The sequence below is a fragment of the Sorex fumeus genome, unplaced genomic scaffold, assembly GCF_029834395.1.
Source record: "Sorex fumeus unplaced genomic scaffold, SorFum_2.1 ptg000075l, whole genome shotgun sequence".
Lineage (NCBI taxonomy): Eukaryota > Metazoa > Chordata > Mammalia > Eulipotyphla > Soricidae > Sorex > Sorex fumeus.
This window is the reverse complement of record NW_026606132.1, coordinates 13,164,725-13,186,705: the sequence shown is the minus strand read 5'-3', so window position 1 is coordinate 13,186,705 and position 21,981 is coordinate 13,164,725. Positions and strand designations below refer to the sequence as shown.

The 21,981-nt window shown below is 41.7% G+C and overlaps 1 non-coding gene across 1 annotated transcript; it reads left to right on the top strand.

The window, feature by feature from the left end:
• Nucleotides 1–1,580: 1,580 nt before the first annotated feature.
• LOC130038455 (small nucleolar RNA SNORA2/SNORA34 family) lies at nucleotides 1,581–1,716 on the top strand. Its single transcript, XR_008794692.1, has one exon. It is a non-coding gene; the product is annotated as a small nucleolar RNA SNORA2/SNORA34 family (small nucleolar RNA).
• Nucleotides 1,717–21,981: the final 20,265 nt, after the last annotated feature.

Genomic DNA, 21,981 nt, shown 5'->3' with positions numbered 1-21,981 from the left:
GAACCACATTTTAAATATCCATCCCGTTTATCAACAGTTCTTAACTATGGAAAAAATTGGCAACATGTTGTAAGGGCAGATTACTGTATAGTATGATTAATCTGATGTCTTCTATATCATATGTGGCTCAGAATAAATATCCAAAATGATTTAAGTGAACAGGAAAAAATCTGGATGGCTTACAGCAAAAGGTTAACGATAATTATTTGTGGGTTTTCTATAGTGACAGCATTTTAATGGAGTTTAAAACATTTTTCTCTTTGATCATTCAATAAGTTTTCTGTTATTATATAACCCACAGGTTACTAAAAGAGAACCAGGCACAACAATGCAAATGTATACTTACTGCCATTGTTTTGTTTTAATTTGGGGGAGGCATATCCAGAGATATTCAGGAGCTACTCCTGGCTCTTCAGTCAGGATCACTCCTGGAAGAACTGGTGGGGAGTGGGGGGACCAAATGCAGTTCTAGGGATCTAACCGGGGTCAGCCAGACGTGATGACAGTGTCCTAACCACTGTCCTATTTGTCCAATACTACATGGATGTTTAATTTATGTATATTTTACCAAAATAAAAGAGTCATTATCTCCACAAATATATATTTTACCTCACTGCATTCAAAATATTATACTAGGTTGGGGGACAAGGGAGGTGGTCAGATAGTAGAAAAATTAAGGCAGCTGCCTTACATGGGGCTCATCCTGGTGAGACCTCTAGCACGGCATATAGTCCCCCAAGCACAGTCCATAGTGACTCCTGAAGACAGAGCCCCGAGCACTGATGGGCGTGCTCCAAGGTCTTTAAATAAAATAAAGAAAAAAAAAAGAAAGAAATGCAAGTGTTTTTTTCAATATTGCACTGGGAAGAGAGATTGTGAAAGTGAATAAAACAGTTTGTCCTCCCAAAATCTGTAATATAACAAGCAACTATGTGTTTTTTATTATACATGGCATATTCAACTACTGCATTTAGAAATAGAGGTATTGTTGCTTTTTTTAAAACTTCACTTTGGGGAGATATGGGTGTTTGATCATTGTGTGGTTGTAAACCAAACATGAAAGCTTGTAACTATCTCATGGTGATTCAATAAAATTAAAAAAAAAACCTTCACTTTTGGGTCATATTCATAATTAGGGTAACTAGAGATAGCACAGCGGTAGGGCATTTTCCTTGCACACAGCCAGCCCGGCCGACCCGGGTTCAATTCCCCCACCCCTATCAGAGAGTCCAGCATACTACCAAGAGTATCTCGCCCACAAGGCAAAGCCTGGCAAGCTACTCATGAAGTATTCGATATGCCAAACACAGTAACAACAAGTCTCCCTATGGAGATGTTACTGGGCCCACTCCAGAAAATCGATGAACAATGGGAGGACAGTGCTACATTACCCATCTAAAACATTGGGATCTTAAATGAGCAGAGGTAGCAATTAAATGCATATTATAATCAGTGTGTGTATGTGTGTGTTTTTATAAAGTATTGTAAGGTTTTTTTAAAGAGGAGAAGTAAACTATCCTAGATAATCTAAAGAGATATTCCTAGATAATTAAAGAGATGACAAAAATAATAGCAATGGCATGGCCCTGACTGAAGATCAATAGTTACACTCTAGCTGTTGATTTCAAACAAGGGCCCAAAGAACTGTCTTCCTGTGATCTGTTAGCTGTTCTGGAACCTCACCAAGAATAGCTATTTCATTTGGAAGAAACAACCCATACCTTCTCCCATTGGGAAAACCTCATGAATGACTTCTGGCTAAAGGAACCAAATTAAAAAATTTTTTAAACACACACACACAAATAATAGCGATGACAAATGCAATGTGTGCTCTTTGATTCAATCCTGGCACACAAAATAGCATCCAAGACATTCTGGGAACAATGGGGACATTTGAATATAAAGTAGATGATACAATTAGATAATATCACACCAACGGAGTGGTTGTTTGGTCTAATAATGCAACATGTCATGAGATACATGTTGAAGGCCTTAGAGGTGAAGTGCCATAATGCTTACAAATTACTCTTGAAATGCTTTTGAAAAAATAGGAGAACTACATAAAGTAAGTGCAGTATATGTTAATAAGTAATAAATCTAGGTTAACTATATGCAGGTGTTTACTGTGTTATTAGCGACCTAAAGTATGGAAAATAAAGAGAGAATTTAATGTATATAATAGCTACAGTACAGTTATACTTTGAGTGAAAAATCCATATACATTTTGAAATTAATTCCTGTTGGAACTTCGTATGCTATTTGAATGATTAATATTAGTCATGTGCCAGCTGCAAACCACAACACCCAATAGGAGAGAGAGAACAAAAGGGAATGCCCTGCCACAGAGGCAGGGTGGGATGGGGGTTGGGGGATGGGATCCCAGTATCCGTAGTGGTGAGAAATGGGCACTGGTGGAGGGATGGGTATTTGATCATTGTATAATTGAAACCCAAGCACAAAAAAATTGTGAGTCTACAACCATACCTCATGGTGTCTCAATAATAAAAATTTTTAAAAAAATCCTGACTTCCCATGCCTGAAGAACTTGTCAAGAGCATATTTTGACAGAAATGATGCAGTAAAAGTTACTATAGGCTTGTATGTATCTAAAATTCAACTATAAGGGTTAGAGGGATTGTAGGATTGTACAGCGGGGAGAGCACTTTCCTTACATTGCAGCCGACCCAGGTTTGATTCCCGCACCCCAGATGTTCTCCCAAGCACCATCAGGAGTGTTCTCTCAGTGCAAAGCCAGCCATAATCCCTGAGTATTGCTGGGTGTGGCAAAAAAACCCAAAATAATAATAAAAGTAAATAAAAATAAAAATCAACAATGAACAAAACTATGTAAATCAAGCTGCTTTCATAAAATAAAATTTTTGGTTACTATAAATTTTAATAATAGTGAAATAACAATTACCCCAAATCAATGAAACAAAGAACATGAAAACTGGTATTCAGTAGGACGTATGCCAATAGAAAAAATAAGGCTGGGGGAGATGCCAATTGAGGAGGCTGGGGAAGAGGACAGAGAGGGGCAACATCTATGGTGGAGGGAAGCCTTAAACTTGGAAAAGGAGGTGGTGCTAAAAGGTAATAAAGTGTTATTTATGCAACCTGTCAGCAGCAGTACTGTAGATCACAGTGCAAACAAAAGTATTTTAAATTTTTGATGTTTTGGGTCACACTCAGTGATGCTCAGGGGTCACTCCTGGCTCTGCACTCAGGAATTACTCCTGGGAGTGCTCGGGGGACCATATGGGATCCTGGGAATTGAACCTCGGTGGGCTGCTTGCAAGGCCCTCCCACTGTGTTGTAGCTCTGGCCTCCTCCATGCTCCTTTCCGATGGGTGTTGTCTCTGATTGGCCATGTCCCTTGATTGGATATTGCTATACGCCTTCACTCCTTTTAAGGTGGTTTTCTTTATGATTCTCTTCTTATTGTCTTGGAAAGGTTTTATGCTCTATATCTCTTGACTTGGGCTGGAGCACAGCGGTAGGGTGTTTGTCTTGCACAAAGCCAGCCCAGCCGAGCCAGGTTCGATTCCTCTGCCCCTCTCGGAGAGCCCGGCAAGCTACCGAGAGTATCTTGCCCACATGGCAAAGCCTGGGAGGCTACCCGTGGCGTATTTGATATGCCAAACACAGTAACAAGACGTCTCAAAATGGAGATGTTACTGGGCCCACTCGAGCAAAATCGATGAACAACGGGAAGACAGTGTTGTGTGTTGTGTGTGTGTTTTGGGGGTCACACCCAGCAATGCACAGAGGTTACCCCTGGCGGTGCTCAGGGGACCATATGGGATGCTGGGAATCGAACCCGGGTCAGCTGCGTGCAAGGCAAACGCCCTACCCGCCATGATATTGCTCCAGCCCCCAAAGTATTTTTTTTTTAAATAACCTCTCATAAAAGCAGACTGGTGGGTGGAAACCAAATGGATTGGGGAAAACAATATCATTAAAATGTTCCCTTTATTTTCAAGGGCTGAAGCAATAGCACAGGGGTAGGGCATTTGCCTTGCATGCAGCCAACATGGCCGACCTGGGTTCGATTCCTCCGCCCCTCTCGGAGAGCCTGGCAAGCTACCAAGAGTATTTTGCCCGCACGGCAGAGCCTGGCAAGCTACCCGTGACATATTCGATATGCCAAACACAGTAACAACTAAGTCTCACAATGGAGACGTTACTGGGCCCACTCAAACAAATCGATGAACAACAGGAGGACAGTGACAGTGACAGTGACTATTTTCAATATTTATCCATTGTTATAGGAAAATACCTTCTGCTCAGGAATTCTAAAATTTGGCCCACTTCATATGGGCCCAGTGAGCAAGGCTCACTTGAAGCTGAACCTAGACTTGGTGAAATGCCCTGTGAATATGGCAAATAGCATTTCTGGAACATGAAAAGCGAGAAGTATTATCTGGACTATCTGGTACCAATTCACCCATGGGATAATGTCAAGAGACAGTCTCCTATCTACCTCCCTCATTCTGATGAGCTATGAACCTTCCCTTCTTGCTGCCTCTTTAGGGTTACAACATTAAGCTAAAAAACTTTTTTGAGGTAATAAAGAAATAACTCTTCCATGATATGGTTACACAATACTCACATCACCTGTCATATTGTCCCTCTGGTTCATTGCCACCCTGCTGGCATTAGGTATATGGGCAACTAATAACATGCTGATCTCCTGGTCATGCCTTTTTTGTCCTTGTTTGTACTAGACATGATGATTTCTTATCAATAAATATTGGACTTGTCTACATGTAGTTTATATACCTATGTACTTGGGGTTGTGTAGAAATGTCTTTGGTAAAAAGGAGTCATAGCTTGCTCTTCAAGTCCATGTTCTCCCTTGAAAATACATCTTGCTTGCTTGTCTCTCTTTCTTTGCTGCGTTCTCTCTTAAACACATTTCCCCTATTTCTCTCCCTTCACATCTTTCCATCTTTCTAAATAATTTTCAATAAAAACTTTTTTGCTTTACTAAAAAAAAGGAATTATGTGTGTAAAAAGTTACTTGATGTCGAGTAACTTTTCTCCATTAAAGGTCATATGCTCCCTTGAGGTACATCTAGACATCCCAAGGGGAGGGAAAACCACAGGAAAATATCACATGTGAGGTGAGGATCCATAGTATCAGACCCAGCAACCATAGGATGGAAACAATGTCAGAAGAAAAAAGGGTTGAGAAACACTAACTTAGCATACTGCCATTTCCAAATCAAATTATAAATATTTTCACTGGGAAGTTCTGAAAGATATTTTATCCCCAAAGGTGAATTGCATTCTAAGCCTGACCTAAGTTGTCCCCAGTTCAATGGCAATCTAACTTGAATTTTTTAAAAAAATACAGAAATGGCACTGAGGTGCGTGAAAGAGCTTCAAAATAGTTATATGGAACAGTGGGCTTCTGGGGCAGGTCATCAGTGATACTATTTATGTGAGATCATGGGTCTTTGGAGCTGATCCTTTGATCTACACTTGAGACAAGGGAAACAAACAGCAGTCACATTGAGACACTCCTACGGTAAGGTGAGATACTCAGGACCCATTTTAGTGGAGAAATAAAAGAATCTGACTGTGGGAAGGATAGGCACAATTCTAATCACATTCCACTGAAAGTGTATCTCAAGTCATAACTGTACCCATGCCCAATACAGCTATAAAAAAGAATTCTTGTTTCTTTTAAATCAGGAGATAAAAGAGAATATGGAGTGTTTGCAACTTAATACCTGGGAAATCTGACAATATAATGCATTTAACTTATTTAATTTTACATTACCAGAAAATCATCTGAATTTTCCAACCATTGTAGTATTCAGAATATAGCCTCTAGCGTTGGATTGCACCATTGTCAGTGAAGCACAAAGAAAAACTCAGAGAATCCCCTAGGCAGCTAAGAGCATCTTCTGAGAATCTGCAGAAACATGGAATTTCCACCTGAATTCAAAGACTTCAGCTATAAAGAGGAAAAAATGCAACAAATTGTTCTTAGTTCAACTAGAGCCCTTAGTGACTAGAAATCGAGAAGAGTGGCTGAGAGTGGGAAAATAAATAAAGCAGATCAATTGTATAGTAATGAATGAAAAGTACATGTTGGCTGGCAATCATGTTGTAATGTATACAGTTGTTAAAGTTGTAGTGTATACAGATATCCAAGTGTTAAATACCTGAAACACATACAATGTTATAAATTAAAATAACGAGAAATACGATCGACTGGTTCAGCACCTCCATGACTGCGTGAGGAATGCCAAGAGTGGGAAAGCTACAAACAGACGACTGTCTTAGGAAACTCTCGAGCTCATTCACCAAAGTGGAAGTGGTTTGGCGCGAGCCTCAGCAATCACAAGTGAACATCTGAGCTCACAAAGCTGTGCAGAGAAGTGATAAAGGAGATCCTCAAAGAGAGAAGAGCAGCAGTGTTGGCCAATGTGGCAGAAGCCAGGAAAAGTGTTAACAACGCTCGCCTGTCCTTCACCAACTACAAGACCAAGATGACTGCTCTCTGACATCCTGATGGATCTATCACATCTTCCAAAAGAGCAATGGAGAAGATTATCCACGACTTTTACTGGGATCTCTTCGACAGCCACGTCCACCTGCCCACATACCAAATTCCGAAGGATGGATATGTTGTTCCCAATATTCTCCCTTCCAAAATCTGGCATGCCATTTTTTCGGTAAAGAACTGTACAGCACCCAGTCTAGAGAAGGTCAGACCCAAACACCTGAAGAATCTGCTGCCAGTACTCGTCAATACACTGGCTCAGCTCTTCACATCCTACCTGTCTGAGTGCAAGGTTGCATCCCAGTGGAAAACCAGCAGGACCGTTCTGTTATACAAGAAGGGAGACATCCACAACATCGGCAGCTATCGCCGATCTGCCTGTTGTCCATTGTCTACAAGTTGTTCACTCGAGTAATCTTGAACAGAATAGGCAGAACACTAAATGAATGACAATCATGCGAGCAAGCCAGGTTCTGAAAAGGATTCAGCACAATCGACCATATCCACGCTTTTACCAAGCTCATTGAGGTTTCACGAGAGTTCAAGATGCCGGCTTTGTCTAACATTCATCTATTTAAAGAACACCTTTGATTCTGTTAAGACTAAAGAAACTTTGGTACATTTACACAATGGAGTACTGTGTAGTTGTTAGAAAAGATGAAGTCATGAAATTTACATACAAGTGGTACTACATGGAATGTATCATGTTAAGCGAAATGAGTCAGAAAGAGAGGGATAGACATAGAAAGATTGCATTCTTCTGGGGAACATAAAGTAACAAAATAGGAGACTAACACCCAAGAGTGACCGAGATTAGTACCACGAATTTTGCTCCATGGCTTGGAGGCCATCCACACATGCTAGGGGAAAAGGGAGCTCAGATAGAGAAGGGAGCACCAAATAAAGGGTATTGGGAGGACCCTCCCAGGATGGGAGAAGCACGCTAAAAGTAGACTATAGACCAAACATGATTGCCACTCAATGCCTCTTTTGCAAACCACAGCACCCAAAAGGAGAGAGAAAACAAAAGGGAATGCCCTGCCACAGGGGTGGGGTGAGATGAGGGGAATGGCAGAGAATGGGAGGGATACTGGGATTAGTGGTGGTGGAGAATGGGCACTGGTGGAGGGATAGGTACTCAATCACTGTATAACTGAAACCCAAGCACAAAAATTTGTAAGTCTACAACTTTACCTCATGGTGTTTCACTAATAAAAATTTTTTAAAAAGAAAAGAAAAAAAAGACTAAAGCGGTCATTGAAGCCCTACCCAAACAAGGTGTTCAAACTCAATACATCAGGATCCTCCACGAGCTGTATTACAGAATCACCACCAGGATCTCCCCATTCTACAAGGAAGTGATCATCGATGTCCAAAGAAGGGTTCAGCAGGGTGATACAATTTCACCGAAACTCTTCAGTGCCACCCTCAAGAATGTCGTGCAATGACTGGAATGGGAAGAAATGGGAGTGAAGATAGATGGTCAGCAACTACATCACCTCCACTTTGCTGTTGACATAGTTCTAATAACACCAAACATTAGCCAAGCAGCACAAATGCTGGCCTACTTCAATTGTGAGTGTGGAAAGGTCAGACTGCAACTGAATCTCACCAAGACAATGTTCATGAAAAACGAACTAGTCCCTGACGTTCCATTTGCTCTCAACGGAACGAACATCTCAGAATGCAGCAGTTATGTGTACCTGGGTCAAGAAGTCAACATGATGAATGACCTGGCACCTGAGCTGCGCAGGAGGAAGAGAGCAGTGTGGAATGCTTTCAAGAGGTCAAAGAATTTGTTAAGGGACAAAAAACCTCCAGCTCTGGGCACATCTTTTTGACTCCACCATTCTTCCTGCAATAACATACATCTCAGAGACCTGGACCCTACGAAAACGGAACAAGAACACTTCAGGTATCCCAAAGAGGAATCAAGAGAGCTATTCTTGGAATATCATATTTCACTCAAGTGAGAGAAGGAATCTGGAGTTCCGACCTCCATTGACGATCAAGAAACAGGGATGCTGTCTCGTTTGCCAAGGCATTGAAAATCAGAATGGCCAGACACATAATGCAATTTAGAGATAACCACTGGATGAGAGCTGTTACCGAATGGTTTCCATGGGTCATCAAAATGACGCATGGCTGCCCACCTACGAGATGGTCAGACTTCTTCGTCAAAACCCTGAACAAACAGATTGAGGCTCTTCATGTTCCTGGAGCGAACAGATGCCATTGGGTTAACTAGCACATTCAAAGGATGAATGGAGACAGTACTGGCACCCGTTTGATCAAATTGATGATCAACAGGATGACAATTGATACAAGTGATGTTTCTTTTTTAATTTATTTATTGAATCACTGTGAGAAAAGTTACAAAGCTTTCAGGTTTAAGTCTCGGTCATACAATGATCAAACACCCATCCCTTCACCAGTGCACATTCTTCACCACCAAGAATCCCAATATACCCCTCTTCCCACCCCTCCAGATGCCTGTGAGGCAGATGATTACTACTTAACTCTCTCTCTTCTTTGATTACATGCATTATTTTAACAAAAGATGCACCATTATTATTTGGAATTTCCTCCCAACAATCAGAACTGCTGAAAAAGCATTGTAAAATAATGTGTTTTCTATTGCTGGTTATGAAGACTATATGATTTTGCTAATTAAGTCTGGAGAGATTTCTGCCAAAAGCTGGATAATTATGAGATTGGTTTGTGTGCCTCTGGGGCTATGGCCATACCAGACAGCCGCTCCTTGGGGGGCGGGCAACTTGTGGCCTCGGTAGGGTGTGAGGGACGTGCCAGTTCCGCCCCCATACCATGAGGCTGCAGTTGCCCCGTCACCACCAGCTCATACCTGGCTGTCCAATAAGCTCTGAGGGGGTGGCTACTGTGCTTCCGGGGGGGGATAAAGGTTGAAGAGACAGACACCCTTTCCCTCCCGGGGGTCACAGCACCATAGTTTAATGCATAGTCCATTCTCATTTCTGCTGCAAGCTGCTAAGTTCTGAATTAGGTCCATGTGCCTCTGGGGCCATGGCCATGGCCATGCTGTAGAGCCCTACAAGTGATGTTTCAAAATAAAAGTTTAAAAATAGGGAGAAAGCAAGACAGCACAGATGAGCTCAAGGGTCATGATAATTGTTGATAGACCTTAGAGGATCTCTTCAGTCTTCCCTCCCCCAGATTAAACATAAAAATTCCATGACGTGTTAATCACAAACTTTTGGAAACCTTCCCACAATTTTTAATATTCTCCCTTGGAGACTCTTCACTGTGTCTTTCAGAGGATGCTACTACACATTCATTAAAGAAGTCCAATTTTTAGCTGAAAGACACTGCAACAACTAGTGCTGTTATTTCTAATGATCACAATTCCTTCTGGACACTCTACAAGATAGCATATAATAGTGGAGAAAGAAGAGCACAGCCGAACAATGGAGATAAGAGGGCACTGCTAGGCGCATATGCTGCCCGAGCCCGTGTGTTGCTTGTGCCCGTGTGGCCGAGCACATGCGGTGCCTGAGCACATGTGTCACCCGCATCTCTCCTCTTGAGATGTGTTCTTTCATGCTTTCCTATATAATGCTGGTGTGTATAGAGCTGGAGTGATAGCACAGCGGTAGGGCGTTTGCCTTGCAAGCGGCCAACATGGCTGACCCGAGTTCGATTCCTCTGCCCCTCTCGGAGAGCCCGGCAAGCTACCGAGAGTATCTCGCCTGCACGGCAGAGCCTGGCAAGCTACCCGTGATGTATTCAATATGCCAAACACAGTAACAACAAATTCTCCAATGGAGACGTTACTGGGCCCGCTCGAGCAAATCAATGAACAATGGGAGGACAGTGACAGTGACAGTATAGGGGTTATTTCTGCCCTTGGACAAGTCCGTGTTCTCTCTTGAGCGTGTTACTCTGTCTCTCTTTCTGTCCACTCTCTCCCACTTTCTCTTCGTCCTTCCCTTCAAAAGCCCTCCAAATAAAATCTGTTTTATTCACAAAAGAAGAGAGCACTGCTATATTTCATATCTATGATCCCCCACTTGAGCTGTAGACTGGAACATGGAACAACTGAATTACAGGCTCAATTTTGGTTCAGCAGACGGCACCAAAAACCTCAGAGAGATAGGCAATCATCCTACCAATTTGACTATAATGTTTGCTTAATCTAGTCACAGTAACTTAGTGAGCAAAAGGGTATTAATTAGTATAATCCTTTAATACAACACAAGAGGAAAGAAACAGTGACCCAAAAGAAGGAGGAGTCAGATTTAAGAGAGCTAAAGTGCAAACAGGAAAGGAATCAAGAAAGAAGGAAAACTAAAGAGGAAAAACTGATTTAGTCCAGTCACAAAAATGATCCTTGGTTCTCAACAAAACTCTAGATAAAGATAACCCCAGTCCTAAGAGTGTTTAGCTCAAGTGGTATAGCACATGCCTAAGATATGTGAAGCTCTGGAATTATTCACTGCCACCACTTGTAATCACTTGTAATCACATGCCATACCGTTGTTCATTGATTTGCTCGAGCAGGCACCAGTAACGTCTCCATTCGTCCCTGTCACGTGGTAGTGTAGCCCAATGGCTTCTGCTTGCTCCAGGAACACAAAGAGCATCAAACATTTCGTTCAGGATCTTAACAAAGAAGTCCGACCATCTCATAGAGGAGCGACCATGGGTTATTGTGACATCCAGTGGAATTCAGTCGGTAATGGCTCTAGTCCACTGGTCATCTCTAAATTGCATTACATGTCTGACCCATCTGATTTTCAACACCTTGGCAAACAAGGCAGCATTCCTGATCTATCATCAACGGAGGTCGAAACTCTGGATTCCTTCTCTCACTTGAGTGAAGGGTGATACTCCAAGCATAGCTCTTTCGATTCCTCTTTGGGTGACCCAAATAGTGTTCTCATCCTGTTTTCATAGGGTCCAGGTCTCTGAGGTCTATGTTAGTGCAGGAAGAATGGTGGAGTCAAAAAGATGTGCCCAGAGTCGGAGGTTCTTCGTCCTCTTAACAACTTCTTCGACACTCTTGAAGCATTCCACGCTGCTCTCTTCCTCCTGCGCAGCTCAGGTACCAGGTTCGTCATGTTGAGTTCTCGACCCAGGTAAGATATAACTGCTGCATTCGGAAATGTTCATTCCATTGAGAGAAAATGGTACGTCAGGGACTAGTTCATTTCTCATGAACATTGCCTTCATGAGATTCAGCTGCAGACCAACCTTTCCATACTCACAGTCGAAGTTGGCCAACATTTGTGCCTCTTCGCTGAGGTTTGATGTTATTAGAACTGTGTCATCAGTGAAGCGGATGTGGTATAGATGCCAATCATCTATCTTCACTCCCATTTCTTCCCATTCCAGTTGTTGCATGACGTTCTCGAGGGTAGCACTGAAGAGTTTCAGTGAAATAGTATCACCCTGCTGAACCCCTCTCTTGACATCGATGATCACTTCCTTGTAGAATGGTGAGATCCTGGTGGTGAATCTGTAACACAGCTCATGGAGGATCCTGATGTACTGAGTTTGAACACCCTGTTTGCCTAGGGCTTCAATGACTGCTTCAGTCTCAACAGAATCAAATGCCTTCTTTAAATAGATGAACGTTAGGCAGAGCAGCATCTTTAACTCTCATGAAACCTTAACTACCACCACACACACCCCAAGAATCCCTGTTAAGGCCAAACAGAACCAGGTGGGGCGCCCACAACACCACAGAGACAACATTTGCAAAGATAACCACTAAGAATAAGACACACTTTCAGGCCCGAATGCAGTGGACCATGCCAAGGGATTCTGTGACACAAGGAATAGGTCAACAGCTCAGTTCAAGAACTAGGGTTTGTAGTCTAAAACAGGAGTTGAACAAGACTACCAGAGTAGCGTATGTATGGGTACAGACGTCCTTCTATTTCCCTCTCTAGAGACTGTCTGGTTCCACCTTATAGAGCAGTGCTGAACTTGTTCACTCCTTTGGCACAGGAGAGAGTGAAAGAGAGGGAAAATGCATAAGTAATTTTAATGCAGAGGATAAATCAATCAATTAATCCTAAAGGGAACCCTTTCTCAAAATTTAAAGTGCTCTGAGAGGCAGTTAATAAGTTGCACAGATTTATTGATCTATTATTATGAGAATTTCGTTAGGACTCACACAAGGGTAGCAGGCCATATCTGCATCTTCCAAAATTGCCTTCGCATCAAAATCAGGAAACAATATTGACAAAGCTCAGATATGTTGTTCTGAAGAAATTGTAGTGTTTGAAGTGCTTTCCTTGCATATTACTCACCCTGGTTTGATCCTTGGCACAATATATATTGTAACCTGAGCACTACCAGGAGTGATTTCAAGCACAAGCCAGGAGCAAACCCCTGCACTGTGCCAGGTGTGGCCCAAAACTCAGCCCTCCCAGAATTATTTTGGAAGCAGAGGCTAAAGAACTTGCCATGCACATGGCCAACCTGTATTTCCATCCTGAGCACTACATATGAGTGATTCTTGAGTACAGATACAGGAGTAACCCCTGACTACCGCTGGAGATGACCCAAATTTCCCCCTCCAAAATTGTTTTTAGTTTATATGTGTAGCGTCTCCTTAAAGATTTGAAATTAGTAGGTCTTGAGAGTTAATATGCATAAATATTTATGTTTAAAGTTCCCTAATGGTTTAGAGTATATAGGCATATTCAGAAATCACTGCACTAGAATATTCCAAATATAGCTATCAAAAATGTTCTGTTTAGCATCACCACCAATATTCTATTAATTACTGAAGCTCATGTATAATTGTTTACTAAAATTCTATTTTGATCTCTGGGACTTTAAAATAAAAGCATATAATTGAATGGTCTCCTAATCCATGCTATGCCTATGCCTCTGTTGACAACACTAACAAAAAAAAAAACATATCCTTGAGGCTAGGGAGAGTCAGCTAGGCTAGCTGCATGGTATCCTAGAACCAATGGAAATACAGGTTCTAATAACAAGACCTTGGGGGAATTTGGAGGAACTGAGTGTGATGTTCAGTTTTATGTGTAAGCTTGGAAAGTCCATAGCAAATGATTATTTAATTTAAAAAAACTAATCAAGATGTTGTCATGCAGATATTTTGTTTTGTTTTGTTTTTTCATTTTTATTAGTGAAGCACCGTGAGGTACAGTTGTAGACTTACAATTTTTTGTGCTTGGGTTTCAGTTATACAATGACTGAGTACCCATCCTTCCATCAGTGCCCATTCTGCACCTCCAGTGCTCCCAGTATCCCTCGCATCCACCCCATTCCCCACATCTCACCCCACCCCTGTGGCAGGGTATTCCCTTTTGTTTTCTCTCTCCTTTTGGGTGCTGTGGTTTGCAAAAGAGGCATTGAGTGGCAATCATGTTCGGTCTATAGTCTACTTTCACCAAGCATCTCTCATCCTGGGAGGATCATCCCAACACCCTTTATTTGGTACTCCCTTCTCTACCCGAGCTGCCTTTTCCCCTAGCATGTGCAGCTGGCCTCCAAGTTATGGAGTGAACCTCCTGGTACTTATCTCATCTATTCTTGGGTGTTAGTCTCCTATTTTGTTACTTTATATTCCCCAGATGAATGCAATCTTTCTATGTCTGTCCCTCTTGTTCTGACTCATTTCACTTAGCATGATACTTTCCATGTAGTACCACTTGTATGCAAATTTTATGACTTCGTCTTTTCTAACAGGTGCATAGTACTCCATTGTGTATATGTACCAAAGTTTCTTTAACAGTTATCTGTTCTTGGGCACTTGGGTTTTTTCCAGATTTTGGCTATTGTGAATAGTGCAGCAATGAACATAGAAGTGCAAATGTCATTTCGACTGTACTTTTTTGCCTCTCCAGGATATATTCTCAGGAGTGGTATAGCTGAGTCAAATGGGAGCTCAATTTCTAATTTTTTTTTATAATTGTCCATACTGTTTCCCAAAAGGGCTGAACCAGTCGGCATTCCCACCAGCAGTGAAGGGGAGTCCCTTTCTCGCCACATCCACTCCAACACAGGTCGCTTTTGTTCTTTTGGATGTGGGCCAGTCTCTGTCGTGTGAGATGATATCTCATTGTTGTTTTGATCTGCATCTCCCTGATGATTAGCGATGTAGAGAATTTTCTCATGTGTCTTTTAGCCATTTAGATTTCTTCTTTGGAAAAGTTTCTGTTCATTTTATCACCCCATTTTTTATGTGGTTAGATGTTTTCTTCTTGTAGAGTTGTACCAGTGCTTTGTATGTCCTTGATATCAACCCCTTAACAGATAGGTATTGGGTGAATATCCTTTCCCACTCTGTAGATTATCTCTGTATTCTGGTCACTGTTTCTTTTGAGGTGCAGAAGCTTCTTAATTTAAGATAGTCCAACTTGTTTATCTCTGTTTCCACTTGGTTGGTCAGTGGAGTGTCATATTTGAAGATACCATTAGCCTTAATATCATGTAGGGTTTTGCCGACCTTGTCTTCAATGTACCTTATGGATTTTGGCCTGATGTTGAGATCTTTATTCCACTTTGATCTGACTTTTGTGCATGGTGTTAAGTCAATGTCTAAGCCCATTTTTTGCATGTGGTTGTCCAGTTATGCCAGCACCATTTGTTAAAGAGGCTTTCCTTGCTCCACTTCACATTTCTTGCTCCCTTGTCAAAGATTAGATGTTCATACATTTGGGGTTGTATGTACAAATATTCCACCCTGTTCCATTGGTCTGTAGCCCTGCCTTTGTTCCAGTACCATGCTGTTTTATTTAATTATTACTGCTTTGTATTAGAGTTTGAGGTTGGGAAGGGTAATGCCTCACCACGTCTTTTTCCCAAGAATTGCCTTAGCTATTTGTGGGCATTTGTTGTTCCATATGAATTTTAGGAGTCATGCAGATATTTTGTAAATGTGATTAATACCTACAAACAATTAACCAATTAACAAAGTAAAGAGGATTTCTCTAAATAAAGTGGATTGGCCTCCTCTAATTAGTTGATAGATCATTTTTTAAATTATTTATTATTTTTTATTAGTAAAACACCACAAGGTACAGTTGTAGACTTACAAACTTTTGTGCTTGGGTTTCAGTTATACAATGATCGAATACCCATCCCTCCACCAGTGCCCATTCTTCACCACCAATGAACCCAGAAGCCCTCCCACCCCCACAAAATCCCTTCCCACCCTGCCCCACCTCTGTGGCAGGGCATTCTCTTTTGCTCTCTCTTTCCTTTAGGTTGTTGTGGTGAGTTGATAGATCTTAAAAGCAAACCTGAACTTTCCCTAAGCACTTCACTGTAGCACTGTCCTCCTTTTGTTCATCAATTTACTCAAACGGGCACCAATAACGTCTCACACCAAATTGTGAGACTCGTTACTGTGTTTGGCTAACAGAATACGTCATGGGTAGCTTGCCAGGCTCTGCCGTGCGAGCAAGATACTTTTGGTAGCTTGCTGTGCTCTCCGAGAGGGGCAGAGGAATCAAACCCTGGTCAGCTGTGTGCAAGGAAAACGCCCTACCTGCTGTGCTATCACTCCAGCCTGAACTTTCCCTAAAAAAGAAGAAATTCCACTTGTAGATTAAAGCATCTGATCCTTCTCAACAATTTTTCCAGCCTGCTTCACAAACTTCAGACTTGCCTATTTAGTCTCCACAATTATGACACATATTCCAAAACTCTCATGAATTCCCAGAATTCTCACTCAAATGAGAGAAAGAACCCGGAGTTCAAACCTCCATCGATGATCAAGAATCAGGGACGCTGCCTTGTTTGCCAAGGCATCGAAAATCAGATGGGCTGGACACGTAATACTATTTGGAGACAACCACTGGACTAGATCTGTTACTGACTGGATTCCACGAGACGTCAAAAGATCATATGGCCACCCACCTACGATATGGTCAGACTTCTTTGTCAAGACCCTGAATGATCAATTTGAGGCTCTTCATGTTCCCGGAGCGAGCAAACGCCATTGAGCTACACTAGCACGCGACAGGGATGAATGGAGACGTTACTGGCACCCGCTCGAGCAAATTGATGAATAATGTGATGTCAAGTGATCTTGTGATTCCAGAATTCCCATATATAGAGTATATAATTTGACATTTCATGCATATTACATACACATATATAATATCTAACATAAAAGATATATCCACACCAAAGATATCGACATCTTTGTATCCTACTGGTTCTGTTTCTTTGGTAGAATTCTAATATAAACACTACTAAAGCATCAGTGCCCACAAAGATGTTGACAAGCTAATAAAACTAAATCTAAAGACAGCGAAGAACAGGATCAGTTCAGGTCCAAACTGGAAGGAATGAGTCAGAAATATAATCCCGAGAATTCAGGCAGATGCACTGTGATGTCTTGACCTGAGAAAGACAGACAGGAATGAGGTGTTGTGGAAATAAAACAAAACCCTGTTCTACCTAACTCTTCACAGAACTCACAAAGGCCAGCTGGTATGTGGCACTCTCATACAGGGTGGGCAGAAAGCTCTTAAGAACAACTTGCCCCCTTTCTTCTATGTTACTGTGTAAAAGAAATAACCTGAAACTGCGTGTGTGTAAAGAATACTTAGGGACAATGACAACAGGACCAAGAATACCAGCCTCCCTGTATACTGTCTGCTTTTCACTCACAATTTCACAATTTGTGAATAGCCAATTTTTCTCCACAAACAAAAATATGAGACGATCACTTAGGTTTGACTCTCCAGAGGTTTACGGAGGTGGTTTACTATGGATGTAGAGAATAATATCTATCACAGCAATAGTTGACATTTATTGACGGTCACATAACCGTTTATTTTTTTCTATTTTTCAATTGAGTTAAACATGGTTTACAATAGTATTTGTATTTATGCTTTTGTTGTACAATGTTATTCACCATCACCATCAAAGTGATAAAAGCTCAAAGTTTTATGAACTTTAATTATCACAATAATCTTTAAAAAGAGGCACAATTTAGTACCTCCTACCTACAGTTCCAGATAAACAGATGAAAAAACAGGATCAGAAAGCAAATAGTTTGTTCACGGTCAACAGCTAGTGAGGAAGCAGAATTGGAACCCAGACATTTTTTAATTAATCTCATTCACCTCAGTATGCCAAGGTCCTCTAAGGTAGAACCTCTAAGCTAACCTCTAGATCTGCCCCTTTAACTCTCTTAATCACCTCAGAAGCTTCATGAAGTAACACTATTGTGACATAAGCTTGACCACAACCTAGCAGCTCACTCTAGAATCTTGGAGATACACAGAATATCTAGTAATTCAGTGCTAGAGAAAAGGCAGATTGCAATAAGTTATCAGATCTTTCTTTTTATTCATACACTTCATTAATGGACACTGGTACCAAGTGTGTTCATTTTTTAATTTTGTTTCTGTTAGTGGAATACCAACTTAATTTACATGTTGGATATGCTGGTAAGTGAAAATTTAACCAATAAGGGATTTAAAGAGTAACATTTGTCATTGGGGAAGTAAAGGCCCTGTATATGGATAATTATATTCTCCTGTTAACATTTTTAAGATAGTAATGTTAAAAATATTTTGCAGCACCCATAAAACTCAATGGGCCTCCAATGAATGGAAATGGCATTAATCAAAATAGAGGATATGAATCAAAACATACAGGTTAGTCAATGTACTTTTTAGTTTCAAAAGTAAATAATGTCTGCATATCTTTCTAAAATTTAGTGTTAGTTTTGCTCTTTCCCTGATAGTAACTTCTGTCTTCTGATGAATTGGCTTCCTAATCTGTACTGCAAAGAAGATCAGAAAACCAATGGAATCTATTTTTTATACTAATTAAATCAAGTATCCAGTGTGAATAGGTCCTCAGCATTTAAAAAATATAGCAAAGTTATTACACTGGAATTAGGGTACTTAATATTATTAACTTTTTAAATGTAGGAATACTGTTATTTATTCAGCCACTGATTAGCTGATTAAATTGGGCATGAACTCCACTTACTTTTCTTAAATGATTTTATTTATTTATTTTTCTTCTTATCTTTATTTATTGAATCACTGTGGGAAACATTGTCAAGCTTTCAGGTTTAAGTCTCGGTCATGCAATGATCAAACACTTTTCCCTTCACCGGTACTCATTTTTCACCACCAAGAACCCTAATATACCTCCACTACCACCCCTCCCAATGCCTGTGAGGCAGATGATTTCCACTTAACTCTTTTCTATATTGATTACATTCATCATTTTGACAAAAGATGCACCATTATTGTTTAGAATTTCCCCCCCGCCCCAACAATCAGAATTGCTGAAAAGGCATTGTAAAATACTTTGTTTTTATAGCTGGTTATAAGAATCATATCTTGCGTGGCTGCAATAGCAGCCTTGCTATTTTGTATTTCTGCAAAGAGCCAGATAATTATGAGATTGGTTTCTGTGCGTGTGGTGTTATGGCTGTGCCAGAGAGCCGCTCGTGAGGGGCAACTCGTGGCCTCGGTAGGGCAAGAAGTATGAGCTGGTACCACCCCCCTTCCCATGAGACTGTAGTTACCCTGTCATCGCTGGCTCATACCTGGCTTTTCAATAAGCTCTGAGGCGGTGGCCACCTTGCTGCCGGGTGGGAAAAAGGTGGAAGGGAGCAACACCCTTTCCCTCCCGGGGAGTCATGGAGCCGTAGTTTAATGCATGGTCCATTCACTTTTCTTCCTCAAGCTGTTGGGCTCTGGATTAAGTCCTTTTCCCTCTGGAGCCGTGGTTGTGACAGAGAGCTGCTCATGGGGGGCAACTCGTGACCTCAGTAGGGTGAGAAGGATGAGCCAGTACCGCCCCCCTTCCCATGAGACTGCAGTTGCCCCGTCAACGCCGGCTCATACCTGGCTTTACTAGAAGCTCTGAGGCAGCAGCCACCTTGTATGAGGTCCAGATGCATTTCTGCCAAAAGCCCCTGGGTTTCGAGATTTATTTCTGAGTCTCTGGGACCATGGCCGTTAATTAGCTTGATCAGGAGCCAGAGAGGCCATTTGTAGGCAGCGACTCGGGGTCTCTCTGGGATGGGGAGGAAAGGGCTGGTTCCACCCCCATCTGGTGAGACCCCGCATGTCTCATCACTGCAGGCCCAAACCTGACTGTCCATTAACCTCTGGAGGATGGCGGTCACCGGGCTGCCAAGGGGAACAGGCCAAGGCAAGAAACCTGTTCCCACCTGGATTGGCCCAGAGCCAGTAACCTACTGCAGGAACAGGACGTATTTCTGCCAAAAACCCTTGGGTTCCAAGATTCATTTCTAAGTCTCTGTGATCATGGCCGTTTAGCAGTTCGATCAGGAACCAGAGAGGCCATGCCTCCATTTATATAGCTGAGTCAGAAGTGGTTTGTGGGTGTGTCTTCCACATACCTAACTTTTGGCCATTTACTTTCTTGGTAAACTTTGCCCCAAGTTTTTGGGGTCTGACGAAAGGCACAGCAGCAATTTTGGGGTATCTGAAAGCCTGAAGGTGCCATCAGGCTGCTGATGCACTCGCCTCACAGGTACAAATTGACCTGCTGGCGGCATCATGTTCACGGTCCTCCCGTTGTTCATCAATTTGCTCGAGCGGGCCCAGTAACATCTCCATCATGAGACTTGTTGTTACTGTGTTTGGCATATCAAATACATCACGGGTAGCTTGCCAGGCTCTGCCGTGCGGGCGAGATACTCTCGATAGCTTGCCGGGCTCTCCGAGAGGGGCTGAGGAATCGAACTCGGGCCGGCCATGTTGGCCGCTTGTAAGGCAAACGCCCTACCGCTGTGCTATCGCTCCAGCCCGGCGGCATCATACCCCCGAATTTTATTAACTTTTAATGTTTTAATTATTAAATGTGAAATCTCAGGATCTGTGTATACCAAGGCATTTCCATTTTTATTTATTTGTTTCATTTGTTAAGGAATTATTTGCTTTTTTTACAAATAAGAAACACATAAGAACAGTTAAAATAAGAAATATGTTAGCAGTAATCTGGTATTATGGATCTTTCCTATAGCCCTCTTCAAAGAATGGTAGAATCACTAAAATAATAATTGTTTATAATGGCATTGAGCATACACTGAACTCATCACCAAGCTTTTTCTGTATCTCCCTAAACCTCTCTCTAATCCATCAACCTCGCCCACCTCTTTCTTCAGTCTCCTACCCAAACATCAAACTTGCGATCATTCCACAGAACTCTCGGGCACCTTAGGAAACTGAGAACCTGGGAGAGTTGGGGGAGAATGCACAACCATTTCCAGGGATGTTGTGCTATATGATCCCAAGCGTGCTTAAGTCCTACACTAACCGACACAGCACTTTTGTGCAAATCAGAGGAAGGTGTCTCTTCGGGACAAATGAATTGAAAAAGAATAAATCAGTAAAGTCCCCTTCCTTCTGAATATAGTCTAAATAAGGTTAGAGTCTTCGGCTCTGGTCTTATGTAGCACTGTGGGCTCAAAGCAAACAGAACATAGGCTGAATGTCAGGTCGTCTGCTGCTCACACCTACCAAGTTCCTTTGTGCAGCTCAGAAAAGTATACAATCAGATCGAACACAATGGCCACTCAATGCCTCTATTGCAAACCACAACACCAAAAAGGAGAGAGAGAACAAAAGGGAATGCCCAACCACAATGGCAGAGTGGGTTAGAGGGGAAGGGGTGGGGGCTGGGAGGGATACTGGGATCATCAGTGGTGCAGAATGGGCACTGGTGGAGGGATGGGTGCTCAAGCATTGTATGACTGAAACACAAACACCAAAGTTTGTAAGTCTGTAACTGTACCTCACAGTGATTCACTAATAGAAAATTTTAAAAAAAGAAAAGTATATAATCATGCATGGCAGTTCCCATGAGCAGTACTTTTGGCAGGTTTTCTTCTCTCCTGGCTTTCTCTTCTTGAGTCCTTCTGAAAAACACTTGATCCTGAGATCTAGAAACTGGAAGGACACTATTGTGTCTTAAGGTCTCTCCCTTTGAGAAAAGTTCCTTTGTCTTTCTCTTTTGTCTCTTTCCTAAGAGCCTGCTATAATCAAGCCACTGCTTTCCATCTATCATGAACACATGAATTTAGCAAATTCATCTTTCTAAAGCTCACTTATGATTGTTTCATCACCCACTTGTTACAAAACCTTTGCCACCCAACAAGCACCAAACAGAGAAGCACCAGTCTGCATTATAGTCTTACTTGTTTCATATGAGAAAAATAAAATGCATTTAGAGTCAAAGTATACCAAATATGGATTTTCAACAATTCCTTTCCCTTTAATATTTCGGTAAGGCCAGGCAAATGGCAATTGCTTCTTTTAACTGTTTTGTTTTTCATCTGAGAATCACTTTATCACCCCTTCAAATTTTAATGGTAATGTAGTAGGTTAGATTAGTCTTTGTTTCTACTTATCTCTGAATATGCCATGCCAATCCATTCTGCTTTGTAGAGTTTCTGAGGATCAGCTGAGAGTTTTATGGTGGTTCCCTTACGTTTCACT